This window comes from Nelumbo nucifera, chromosome 8, assembly GCF_055504915.1.
Source record: "Nelumbo nucifera cultivar China Antique chromosome 8, China Antique-T2T, whole genome shotgun sequence".
NCBI lineage: Eukaryota > Viridiplantae > Streptophyta > Magnoliopsida > Proteales > Nelumbonaceae > Nelumbo > Nelumbo nucifera.
This window is the reverse complement of record NC_142656.1, coordinates 47,408,945-47,422,290: the sequence shown is the minus strand read 5'-3', so window position 1 is coordinate 47,422,290 and position 13,346 is coordinate 47,408,945.

Genomic DNA, 13,346 nt, shown 5'->3' with positions numbered 1-13,346 from the left:
CCTTTTTTGTTTAATTGTTGTGCAGTCATTCTTTCCTTTTTCCAAAGTGACTATATTGCCGAACTGTTAGAATTAGGTCCCCAAAGCGAGGGGGTTTCTCGAGGCAAGAACATAGTAAGGCTATAGCCCGATCTGTTCTCCGCCTGGGTCGGTTTATCAGTGTCTTCAATAGGCCTAGCTCGGAGCGGGCTATGCACCTCGGGTTTCATACCCGTGCGGCCTGATCTTTCGACGCTAACACTTGGTTCTACGTTGAAGAGGTGTCGAGGTCATTATCAGCTCGGCGCTTTAACCCATTGGCTAGGATACTTTCCTAGGCTTTGCCCACGCCAAAGAGGCGACTAGGTCTTATGGTGCCGAGGTCATTATCAGCTCAGTGCTTTAACCCTTTGGCTAGGATACTTTCCTACGCTTTGCCCATGCCGAAGAGGCGACTGGGTCTTATGGTGTCGAGGTCCTTGTTAGCTCGACATTCTGGCCCTTAGGCTCTGGGGGCATCTCATAGTCCACTTAGTTCGATAATTTACAGGTAATATCGCCTTAAGTTGACGATGTTCCAAGCATGGGGTATTTGTCTACCCTCCAGGGTTTTGAGCTCGTACACTCCTCCGAGTATTCTCTTTACTCGGTAGGGTCCTTCCCAATTCGGTCCGAGCTTGCCAATGCCGGGCTCAGGTACCATGACCTTGCGGAGAACCAGGCCACCGACGCTGAAGTTTCGCTTCTTGACTTTGGCATTGTAGTACCGAATTACCCTTTGCTGGTATGCTGTGGTCCTGATGTAGGCGAGGTCCCTCACCTCGTCGAGTAGGTCGAGGTTGGTACATAGCTCATCGTCATCGGTCTTGTCGCCGTACGCTTCCAGTCGTAATGAGGGGATTTCGATTTCGGCTGGGATGACTGCCTTTGTGTCGTAGGTAAGGTTGAAGGGAGTTTCTCCGGTGGCAGTCTTCTCTGTAGTTCAGTAGGCCCATAGGACGTTGGGTAGCTTGCCCGCCCATAGTCCTTTAGCTCAGTCTAGCCTGGCCTTCAATCCGCGCAGGATATGTCTGTTCGTGACTTCTGCCTGACCGTTTGCTTGCAGGTGCGCGACCGATGTGAAATTCTGTCGAATTCCCATGTCTTGGCACCATTCCTGGAATTTGATATCCTCGAACTGCTTGCCATTGTTAGAAATCAATACCCAAGGTAACCCGAAGCGGCATACTATGTTCTTCCAAAAGAAGTTCTGGATGTTTGGTGTTGTGATTGTCACGAGAGGTTCAGCTTCTACCCACTTCGTGAAGTAATCTACCGCCACTACTAGGAACTTCCTCCCACCTGTTGCTGGTGGGAATGGCCCGAGTAGGTCGTTGCCCCATTGCGCAAAGGGCCATGGACTGGTGAGATACTTGAGGTCAGCGGCAAGCTGATGGTGGATATTGACGTGCTTCTGGCACTTATCGCATTTCCTGACTAACTCAACAGCATCTACTTTCATTGTTGGCCAATAGTACCCTTGTCGTAGTGCTTTTTGAGCGAGAGCCCTGCCCCCCAGGTGTCCGCCGCACAGGCCTTCATGAACGTCGTGAAGTACAAGCTCTGCTTCAGGAGGTCACAAGTAGCGTAGGTAGGGAAGTGTGTAGGATCTTCGGTACAACCGTCCATCTATTATGACGTATTTGGCTGCCTAGCGCTCTACCCTCCTGGCGGCATTGCGGTCTGCGGGGAGGGTCTCATGTAGCAAGAAGCTCGTGAGTGGATCGATCTAGCTCGGCTCTGCTTGGATGACAGGAGCTACCTCCTCTACCCCCCCGAGAATGCTAAGCCGAGGTAAATCTTGTATGTACACGGTCCTCATGGTGTTATCACCGGTGCTAGCCAACCGGGACAAGGCATCGGCCTCGGCATTCTCCGACCTCGGGATTTGCCTGATGAAGTGTGACTGGAAGTTAAGCAGAGCCTCCTTTACTTTGGCTAAGTAGGCTATCATAGTCGGTTTGCAGGCTTCATATTCGCCTGTAACCTGATTGACCACGAGCTGGGAATCGCTGCAGATGACGATGTATTTGGATTTTATCTCTTGGGCCAGGGCTAGCCCGGCTATCAACGCCTCGTACTTTGCCTCATTGTTGGATGCCGCGAAGTCGAAGTGTAGTGCGTACTTCAGTTTTGTGCCACTCGGACCGTGAAGAACTACTCTGGCTTCACTGCCCTGCTGATTTGAGGAGCCATCTACGTGAAGGATCCAGGGCTCTTCATCCCAGTTCGCGCTTGGCCTAACCAGGAGAGATACCTAACTGGGTGTGACCTCACAGTGCTTGAACTCTACTAGCCTGGGAGAACCGAGCCCACCCGGACTGGGGGCTTCGTGCTCAACCGGGCTAGGGACTTCGGAGCTGAATGTGCATTCCGCAACAAAATCCGCCAAGGCTTGGGCCTTGATAGCAGTTCATGGCTTGTACTGGAGGTCGTACTCACTGAGCTCAATGGCCTACTTCGTCAATTGACTAGAGACCTCGAGCCTGAGTAACACTTGCCTCAGGGGTTTGCCAGTGAGGACGATAATGGTATGGGCTTGGAAGTATGGGCGGAGCTTGCAGGCTGCAATGACCAATGCATAGGCTAGTTTTTCTATCTCTGGGTATCTCGTCTTTGCTCCCTACAACACTTTACTAACATAGTAGATGGGTCGTTGGACCCGGTCTACTACCTTTATTAGTACCGAGCTGACCACTTCGTCATTTGCTGAGAGATACAGCTCTAGGACATCACCATCTTCGGGCCGGGTCAAAACTGGGATACCGGCAAGGTACCTTTTGAGCTCGTCAAACGCGAGCTGGCAACCTGGGTCCCATTCGAACCCTTTGCTTTTTATTGCTTTAAAGAAAGTTAGGCAGCGGTCTGCCGATTTGGACATAAAACGACTCAAAGCGGCTATCCTGCCGTTCAACCTCTGAACCTCTTTTACTTTTCAGGTGGTCTCATATCTAAGATGGCCTTTATTTTGTCCAGGTTGGCCTCAATACCGCGCCGGTTGATGATGTACCCTATGAATTTACCCGAGGTGACACCGAAGACACACTTGTTTGGGTTTAGCTTCATGCTAAATTGGCGCAGAATTTGAAAGACAGGATGCAAATCTTGTATTAACTTATGTGAAAATTGGGTTTTGATGACCATGTCGTCTACATAACATTCTATTTTACTACCAATCAAGAGTTTAAACAGCTTATTCACAAGCCTTTGAAAGGTTGCCCCAGCGTTTTTCAGTCCGAAGGGCATAACTTTGTAGCAGTACAGGCCAGACTCGGTTATGAAGGCAGTCTTTTCCTCGCCGGTCGGGTCCATCCTGATTTGATTGTAGCCCGAGTAGGCATCTAGGAGGCTTAACAACTCGTGCCCCGAGGTCGCGTCTACTAGGCGGTCGATCCTGGGGAGGGGGAAGCAATCTTTTGGGCAAGCTCAGTTCAAGTCGGTGTAGTCGACGCACATGCGCCACTTGCCGTTGGCCTTTTTCACCAGAACGGGGTTGGCCACCCAGCTCGGGTAATGAACTTCTCTTATGAAGTCTGCTACGAGGAGCTTTCCGACCTCCTCCTCGTCCGCCCTCCATCGTTCTGGGGCTAGGTTGCGTTTCTTCTGTCTAATGGGTCTAACTACAGGGTCAGTATTGAGTTTGTGAGTTATGAGGTTAGGGTCTATGCCGATCATTTCTGCCACGAACCAAGCGAAAATATCTAAGTTACTGAGTAAGAAGCGTACCAGTTCGGATCGCAAGGGCTCCTCCAGGGAAGCGCCGACCTGAAGTGTTTGGGCTGGGTCCTCTGCCGAGACGAGGATGGTAACAGTCTCCTCCATGGGCGCAGCTCACTCCTCGTTCTGTTCCACGAGTTGCTCCAGCTCGAGGTCGCTAGCCACCTTGCCTTTTCCCTTGAGGGCGGCGACGTAGCATTTGCGGGACTCAAGCTGGTCGCCTCGCACTACCCCAATGCCGAAGTCCGTGGGGAACTTCATGGCTAAATGGTAGGTGGAAACCACAGCCCTTAAAGCGTGGGTGATCGGGCGACCTACTATGGCATTGTATGGGGAGGGGTCGCAACCACCAAGAAGTCATGTTCGAGCCTCACTATGCTAGGCCACGTGCCGACTTCCACAGGTATTGTAACCTTTCCCAGGGGCCTTACTTCTTTTCCGCTGAAGCCAACCACTGGGGTGTTCGCGGGCTTCAAGTCACCCTCTTGGAACTGGAGTTTGTCGAAAGCCGCTTTGAAAAGGATGTCTGCCGAACTGCCTGAATCGACGAGGATGCGCCGAACTTCGAAATCATTGATCTTTACCTTTACGACAAGTGCGTCGTCGTGGGGGTAGTGAACTTTGTGTGCGCCGTCCTCGATGAAGAGTATGAGGTCTTCTGTCTTTGGCCACTTTGGGGGGTTCTGTTCTTCTCTGGCGGCCTCACGGGTTTGTGCCTGAGCTGTTGCCGAAGTGCAACCCGCTACAATCGATCCTCCAACGATCATATGGATCGTTCCCTGAACTGGCCTTTCCTTGGGCGGCTGCTTCTGTGACTGCTCTGCTGGCCGGTTACTGGACTCGGGAGCATCCCTACTGTGCTCCCCCTGCTGACCTGCCTTATTGTTATTATTATTACCATTATTCTATACAAAATTCCTTAGGTACCCGCGACGAATGAGTTCCTCTATTTCGTCACGGAGATTCTTACAGTGCTCGGTACTATGACCATGGTCTCTGTGAGAGCTGCAATATAAATTTTGTTCATTTCATTCAGGTTCCCTTTCAGACGGGGTGGCCACTTTACGTACGGGGCGTCCTTGATCGTCATCAGGATCTCGGCCCGTTTCGCGTTCAAGGGTGTGTAGTCTACCCAATCTGACACGGGAACTTGGAACAACTAACTTGGCTTCGCCCCCCGAGCTGAGTCTTTCTTCCTTCTGTTCTCTTGGTTGGAAGGCTCGCTTTCCCTCTTCCTTTTTTCAAACCCGCCCTCACTTCTTTGGTTGATCTCCTCTTCGGTTCTTATGAACCTGTCCGCGAGCTTGAGAAACTCAGCTATGGTTGCGGGCTGGTTGACCATCATGTGCCATTTGAATTCTTTGTGCGTCACTCCCCTCTTGGCCGCTACGAGCTGTATTGTGGGGTCTAGGTGTGGTATCTATAAGCACGCGTCATTGAATCGCTTGATATAGCCCCAAATGGACTCCCCTTCCTTCTGGACTATACCGAGGAGGCTCTCCTCAGTTCGGGGGCACCGCTTGCTGGTGACGAAGTGCGTGGTGAAGACTTGTACGAACTAGGTCCAGCTCCTTATCGACCTGGGGGCCAGGTTCCTATATCAAGTGCGAGCCACTCCCCGGAAGGTGGTAGTGAAGGCCACACACATGCAGGACTCGCTGGCCCTCACTAGGTGCATCTGGGACTGAAAAGCATCTACATGATCACTTGGGTCAAAGGAGCCATCATATTTGTCTAGCGGGGGGAGTTTGAAATTTTTGGGCATGGGGACAGTGAGGAATTCTGATGACAGGGGGAAAGGACTGAAAGAATAGGGGTAACCTTTACCTCGTCCGAGCTCGCTTCTCTTTACCTCTGAACTCAGGTAGGATGCGGGTGGTAGTTCGGTGAGCTCGTCGGTGCCTCCACGGCTGCTTGGAAGACCCAGTGTTGGTGTTGCTTGCTTCAGTGTTGCTGAGCTCAATGGGCCCGAACTGCTGGTGGTAGTCCGCAACTAAGGCGCCGAACTAGTTTTCCGCGAGCGGGAGCCCGAACTGAGAACGCCGAGCTGACGCTGACTTGATAGGTCGGGAGGTTCCCGATCCGCCGGCATGTTGCGAAGCGGGGGTAGTTGGTCTTTCCCTTCTGCCAGGGGATGAGGCTTGGCTTCTGAAGGAGTTCTGAGCCTAGGAAGCTTCTCCCCGGTGAAGGTGCCCGCCCTGAGGAGAGGGCTTGACTTGCTTGATAGCAGGGTGCCAAGGTGGGAGCTGTGGCTGGCTCTGAGGTATTTGGGGGAACTGCTGTTGGTAGTGGTACTGAGAGACGTGATGTAGTACCTACTGCTGGTAGAGTTGGTGTTGCTGAAACTGCTGCATTTGGGCTTGCATGGCCCGCATGCATTGCATCAAATCATCAAGTTGGTTATGGCTATTTGTCAGGGGGACAATGGTTGGTTCAGCGAAGGTTGTCTCGATAGAGGGAGGAAGGGGAACATTCACAGGCGCCACTATTCGTGGCACATTCAGGCTAGGGATTCCGTCCACCGAGAGGGGGATGGTGAACTGCCCTATGCAGACAATGGGGGGCTAAGGGTGTTCACCGGCGGCATTCGAGTCGGCATTACGTCTATCACTACCGAAAGAATCCATGAATGCTAAGTTTTCATTCATTAGAAAAGAGATAGAGGTTGGGGGAGGCTTTTTGAAGCGTTTCCCACAGATGGTGCCAAATGATGATACACGATCCGGTCGGTCCTAGCTGCCGGTAACCTTGCCTCTGACGGAGCAGGAGATGCCTGAAACAGGGAGGAAACAGGAGATTCCGGGGGAGGAACCCGGTGGCAATGCTCCGATGCTCAAGTTAGTACTCTTGAGAAGGCAAGGAGAATGAGAGATTCTGAGACCAGAAGGCACAAAAATATCACTTACCTTTACTCTAGGGGAAGAGGGCCTTTTATCCACCCTGGTGCACTCACTCCCAAGCCTCTGCCAGATCAGATATAACCGCCTCTGTGGGGGGCAGGCATAAGCGCCTCTGTCTTCTCTGTTAGGGCCGCCTCTGCAACAACTAAGATGACGGTAGCAAGTGGTCGTTGGAGTGCAGTTGTCATTTGTTAAATCCCTGATCAGTTAGGCGCGTTGTCTCAGAGTACGGGCTTCTTTGACAGGTACGGTTTATTCAGTCACGCGACTTGGAGCTGAGGTGTCGGAGTCGTGCACAAGATGGTCTTGAGTCTGAATAGGAGTGTTGCTCGGACTGTCCCGAGGTGCCGGGGTGTGGCCCGGACTGACCCGAGGTGGGTTAGTCCGGGCTTTGCCCTTTGCGGGGTTCATTTCAAGGCTCGGAACTTCTAGGGAGAGCTCGGGTTCCGCCTCTTGGGAAGCACGGGTTCCTTTCAGGGAGCTCGGGGGCCTCCCCTCGGGGAGCTCGGGCTTCTTTTTGGGATATGGTTATGTCGCTGTGCCGAGCTGACACTCCTGTTAGGTCATACCCGATTGCTTCCACGTGTCGCACAGCCAAGGGGTTGGGCCAAAGCTACCTCCATCAGCGATCAAGGACGCCCCATATGTAATGTGGCCACCTCAGCTGAAGGCCGATCCCAATGTTAGGAATAAAAATTTGTATTGTAGTATTCATAGAGATCACGGTCATAGTACCGAAAATTGTAAAAACCTCTGTGACGAGATAGAGGAACTCATCCGTCACGGATATCTGATAAATTTTGTACAGAACAATAATAATAATAAAATAGGTCGGCAGGGGGAGCAGAGTAAGGATGCTCCCGAATCCAGCAGGCAAGGGGAGTAGCCGTAGAGGCAGCCTCCCGATGAGAGACCAATTCGGGGGACTATCCATGTAATTTTCAGAGGATCAATTGTCGCGGGCTGCACCTCAACTGCAGCTCGGTCATCAGCTCGCGAAGCCGCCAGGGAAGAAGAGAATCCCCCGAAGCGACCAAGGATGGGGGAACCGATCTTCTTCACAGAGGACGATGCGCGAGGGGTCCATTATCCCCATGATGACGCACTCGTCATAGAGATAAAGATCAACGACTTCGAGGTCAGGCGTGTCCTTGTCGACTCGGGCAGCTCGGCGGATATTCTCTTCAAAGCAGCCTTCGATCAAATTCAGCTCCAGGAAGGCGACCTGAAGCCCGCAAACACTCCACTAGTAGGGTTCAGCAAAGAGAAGGTCATGCCTTTAGGGAGAGTCACAATGCCTGTGGAGGTCGGCACCTGGCCTAGCGTGGTAAGGCTCAACCATGAGTTCCTGGTGGTCGCGACTCCCTCCCCGTACAACGCAATAGTAGGTTGGCCCATCACCCACGCCTTACAAGCAGTGGTCTCCACCTACTACCTAGTGATAAAGTTCCCTACAGACTTTGGAGTCGGGGTGACGCAAGGTGATCAGCTTGAGTCCCGCAAGTGCTATGTAGCCGCCCTCAAAGGAAAAGCCAAGGTATCAGACGACCTTAAGCTGGAGCGACCCGCGGAGCAGTTCGCGGAGTGAGTCGCACCCACCGAAGAGGCCATTTCCATCCCGACTTCGATAGAGGACCTAGCTCGGGTACTTCAGATCGGCGCTTCTATTGAGGAGCCTCTGTGGTCTCAACTGGTAAGTTTTTTACTCGAAAATTTAGATGTTTTTGCATGGTCTGCGGTAGAAATGTCCGGCATAGACCCTAGCATCATAACTCATAAGCTTAATACTAATCCTATAGTTAGCCTCATTAGACAGAAGAAACGCAACCTAGCCCCAGAGCGATGGAGGGCAGTCGACGAGGAGGTCGGGAAGCTCCTTGCAACCGATTTTATCAGGGAAGTCCATTACCCGAGCTGGGTGGCCAACCCCGTTCTGGTGAAAAAGGCTAACGGTAAATGGCGCATGTTCGTCGACTACACCGGTCTGAACCGAGCTTGTCCAAAGGACTGCTTCCCTCTTCCCAGGATTGACCATCTAGTGGACGCGACCTCGGGGCATGAGTTGCTGAGCTTCCTGGACGCCTATTATAATCAAATCAGGATGGACCCAGCTGATGAAGAGAAAACTGCCTTCATAACCGAGCTCGGCCTGTACTGTTACAAGGTCATGCCCTTCGGGTTGAAAAACACTGGGGCCACTTTTCAAAGACTTGTAAATAGACTGTTTGAGCCATTAATTGGCAGAAAAATAGAGTGTTATGTAGATGACATGGTCGTCAATACCCAATTTTCACATGATTTAATACAAGATTTACATTCAGTTTTTGTAATTCTGTGTAGATTTAATATGAGGTTAAATCCGAACAAGTGTGTCTTCGGTGTCACCTCGGGTAAATTCCTAGGGTACATCGTTAACTGGCGCGACATTGAGATTAACTCGGACAAAATTAAAGGCATCCTAGAAATGAGACCACCTCAGAAGTTGAAGGAGGTTCAAAAGTTGAACGGCCGGTTAGTCGCTCTAAGCCGCTTCATGTTCAAGTCAGCAAATCGCTGCCTGCCCTTCTTTAAGGCCATAAAAGGCAAAGGCAATGAATGAACCGAAGAGTGCTAGCTCGCATTCGACGAGCTCAAAAAGCACCTCACCAGCATCCCGGTCTTTACCCGACCCGAAGAAGGTGTGTTTTAGAGCTATACCTCTCAGCAGGTGATGAGGTGGTCAACTCGATACTAATAAGAGAAGTAGATCGGGTCCAACGACCCGTTTATTATGTTAGTAAAGTGTTGCAGGGAGCAGAGACAAGGTACCCAGAGATAGAAAAGTTAGCCTATGCATTGGTCATAGCAGCCCGAAAGCTTCGCCCGTACTTCCAAGCTCACACCATCGTTGTCCTTACCAACAAACCTCTAAGGCAAGCCTTGCTCAAGCCCGAGGTCTCGGGAAGGTTGACAAAGTGGGTCATCGAGCTCAGGGAATACGAACTCCAGTACAAGCCGCGAACTGCTATCAAGGCCCAAGCCTTAGTAGATTTCATCGCAGAATGCACCTTTAGCTCCAAAGTCCCCAGGTCGGTAGAACACGAGGCCCCCAGTGTGGGCAAGCCCGGGGTTCCCAGACCGATTGAGCTCGAGCACCGTGAAGTAGCAACCAGCACGACATTTCTCCTAATTAGGCCTAGTGCGAACTGGGACGAGGAGCCCTGGATCCTTCACGTAGATGGCTCGTCAAACCAGCAGGGCAGCGGAGTTGGGATCATTCTGTATGGGCCAAGCGGTGTGAAACTGGAGTATGCACTATGCTTTGAGTTCGCGACATCCAACAACGAAGCAAAGTATGAGGCGCTACTAGCCGGGTTGGATCTGACAAAGGAAGTGAAAGCCAAGCACATTGTCATCTGTAGTGATTCCCAGCCCGTGGTCAACCAAGTTACGGGTGAGTACGAAGCTCGCGAACCAACCATGATAGCTTACTTAGCCAAAGTAAGAGAGGCCCTGCTCAACTTCCAGTCACACTTCATCCGGCAAATCCCAAGATCAGAGAACGCTGAGGCTGATGCCCTATCCCGGTTAGCCAGCACTAGTGACAACACCATAAGAACTGTGTATATAGAGAACTTGCCTCGGCCTAGCATTCTCAGGGGGGCAGAGGAGGTCGCTCCCGTCATTCAAGCAGAGCCGAGCTGGATTGATCCGCTCGCGAGCTTCCTGCTACACGGGACCCTCCCCGCAGATCGTAATGCCACCCGGAGGGTAGAGCGTCAGGTAGCCAATTACGTCATGATAGACGAACGACTGTACCAAAGATCCTACACGCTCCCCTATCTGCACTGCCTGCGACCCTCTGAAGCCGAGCTCGTCCTCCGCGATACTCATGAGGGCCTGTGCGGTGGACACTTGGGGGGCAGGGCCCTCGCTCAGAAAGCACTATGACAGGGGTATTACTGGCCAACGATGAAGGCAGACGCGACCGAGCTCGTCAAAAAATGCGACAAGTGTCAAAAGCACACCAACATCCTCCACGGGCCTGCCACCGACCTAAAATACCTCACTAGCCCGTGGCCATTTGCATAATGGGGGATCGACTTACTCGGCCCATTCCCACCAGCAACAGGGCAAAGAAGGTTCCTAGTGGTGGCAGTCAACTATTTCACGAAGTGGGTCGAGGCTGAACCCCTCGCAACAATCACTGCCCGGAATGTGCAGAAATTCTTTTGGAAGAACATAGTGTGTCGTTTTGGACTACCTCAGGTACTGATCTCCGACAATGGTAAGCAGTTCGAAGACATCAAATTCCAGAACTGGTGCCAAGACATGGGAATTCAACAGAACTTCACCTCAGTGGCGCACCCTCAAGCAAACGGTTAGGCGGAAGTCACGAACAGAGCTATCCTCCGCGGACTAAAGGCATGCTTGGACCAAGCTAAGGGGCTATGGGCAGACGAGCTGCCTAGTGTACTATGGACTTATCGTACCACGGTAAAGACCGCTACAGGAGAGACCCCCTTCAACCTCACCTACGGCACCGAAGCAGTCATTCCACCAGAGATCGAAGTCACCTCGCTGAGACTAGAAGCGTATGAGGTGGTGATGGCGCTCGTGTCAAGCTCGGGGTATGTATGCCTTATCAGCCACCTACTGAGCTTGAATCCCTTACGATAGGCCTCCCCCAGAATGACATCGAACTTGTCTGATTGAATGTACTCCGCGACAGCCTTGATCTTTGTCTCCTCTATGGCTTGAGTAAAGATCTCGGTCTTCTCCTCGATTTCAGCCTTGAGGAACTCCACCTCATGCAAAAGAGCCTTCTTGTCCTCCTTAAGGCCTTCTGCCTCTGCTCTAAGGGCATCCAGCTCGCCCCTCAGCACGCCCTTCTCACGTGTCAGCTCTGCTTTGAGGGCGTCCATCTCGCCCCTCAGCACGTCCCTCTCACGTGCCAGCTCCTCCTTCTCCGCCATCAGTGCCGCGATGACGTTCTTCTGGGCCACGACGTCACTCTCCAGCCGGTGGATCTGACCACGAGCTACCCTCAGATCGGCATGGGCTGCGCAGGACGACTCCTCGGCGTTCAGAGCCCGCTTCAAGTTCCTCTCGGACTGAAGAGTCAGGGCATGCACGGTGGAGTTTGCCTAACCAAGAAAGTTGGTTAGCACTAAAGAAATGTATGTATATATGAAAAGAGGGGAGAAGAGAGAGAAGGAAGAAAACTTACCACAATGGTGTTGGTAGCAGCTTGGGCTCCGAGCTGAGCAGGGGTGAGATCGACCCAGATCGAGACTTCCTCGGCATAAACAGACCCCTTGCTCTTCCAAAGGCTGCACTGGGGACCAAGATACTTCGGTCCCCGTTTGGGTTCCCCGAGCTGGGAACTGCCATCTCGGCTATGTGGATGGGCTCAGCAGAGACCTCAGTTACTACATCGGTAGCCCCGGTGACGACCTTAGGCTCAGCTGCTGCCTTCGTAGCAGGCTCAGCCGAGGTCTCGGGCTCCCGAGGTGGTACGGACTCCTCCAAGTTGATGATCGAAGGGGCATCAGGGAGCTCGGGCTCAGAAGAGGGAGCCAGTGGAAGCTTGGGCTCGGGAGCGGGGGCCGGCGGGGACTCAACGCGAACTCTCTTAGCAGCCCGCTTCTTCCTCCCCTTCATGTGGTTGAAGAGCTTATCCCCCTTGAGTTTCTCCGCTTCCATGGGACCTGCAACAAAGCTCGGCATTAGTAAACTCAAAAATAAAAGGAGGAAGAAAGTGCAAGCCAAGTGATAGAGGTACTAAGACTACCTACCCGGGCTCAAGCCAACCTAGATGAGCTTGCTCTTGGTGATATAATCCTTGTAACTAAACCCGAGCTCAGCCCACGATTGGAGCGTCTCCCTTGTCTTCTTATCAAGGATGATGTCAGGGTCTTCGATAGCTGCCCTCCATTGAGTAGGGAAGGGCCACCCCGCGGGGTTCCGAACTACGAAATAGTCCTACTTCCAAGCCAGAATCTTGCTCGGAAGCTTGTGCAGCAACTTGAAGCCTGGGCGAGGGGACAAGTAGTAGGCCCTCCTGTGCTCGGAGAGAACGCATGAAGCGCTCTTCTTTATGGTGAGGATGGAACAAAATATGTCCAAGTTTAGGGGGAGGACATACTCGTAACAAAGGGAGATGGTCCCAACCACGTTACGGACCGAGTTCGGGTGGAGCTGGTCTATTGTAACGTTGAAGTGATTCAGGACCTCCACAATAAGTGGGTGGAAAGGAAGATGGTGCCCGGCTATAAGCTGCTCCCGGAAGATCATGACCTCGTCAAGGCTGTGTTTCCATGGGAAGTTACCCGCAGGTAGACTGTAGGTGTACTCCCTGGGCAGGTTGTACTACCGGATGAGGTAGCGAAGCCTCTCCAGGGTCATGATGGAGGGGTCGAATCTGTCCGGCATCCAAGCTCGGTGAGAGGTGGACGCCAAGTTACCCGAGGCCTTCCGCGCCTCAGGAGACTAGACTCCAGGGGGATCACCCTGAGCCGAGGTACCCACCTCGGGCTCATCTAATTGGCTATCAAAACTAGAAATAATAAAATTTGAAGGAAAAGAAGCTAGGGTGACTCACCAAGGGAAGATGACCGAACTAGGGAGAACTGACCCGAGCCGGAGGCTTTGGACGCGAGCTCAAGACTAAGGCTGAGGATTTGTGGTGAAGGAAAAATGGCCAAGACCCCTGCTATTTATAGCCACTGT